Here is a 428-nt window from a genome sequence, read left to right as displayed (position 1 = left end):
ATGAAGCGGGGGTCAAAGGTGAAGGAATAAAAGTCCAGGAATTGGTCAGGGTTGACTTCTGCAAACGGAACGACTCCCGTGTGACAAAACACAGCGCCGAGCTGAGCCGAAAGCCAGAACAATCCCAGGTCACCGGGTGACGATGAAAGGCGCATTTAGTCGGATCACATCACAAAGGCAGGAAGGAGAGGAAAAGAACCTTCCTCTTTATTTCAGATGCAGAATCAGATGCTTTATTTACAGAGACTACCTCTACACAGCAAAACCTGTCCACCTAACCAAGTTTTAAAATCTTATATCAGCCAAAAAGTCTTTTTGATCTTGTTTTGAGACTGATTTACTAAACAAGAACTGATTGTGTAAGAATAATCATCTTGTTTTCAGAATGTGTAAGATTCTTGAAATACTTGATTTGACTCTATTTTGTC

This window comes from Austrofundulus limnaeus, unplaced genomic scaffold (genome assembly GCF_001266775.1).
Source record: "Austrofundulus limnaeus strain Quisiro unplaced genomic scaffold, Austrofundulus_limnaeus-1.0 Scaffold232, whole genome shotgun sequence".
Lineage (NCBI taxonomy): Eukaryota > Metazoa > Chordata > Actinopteri > Cyprinodontiformes > Rivulidae > Austrofundulus > Austrofundulus limnaeus.
The sequence above is the reverse complement of the archived record's forward strand: the minus strand, read 5'-3'. Positions refer to the sequence as shown.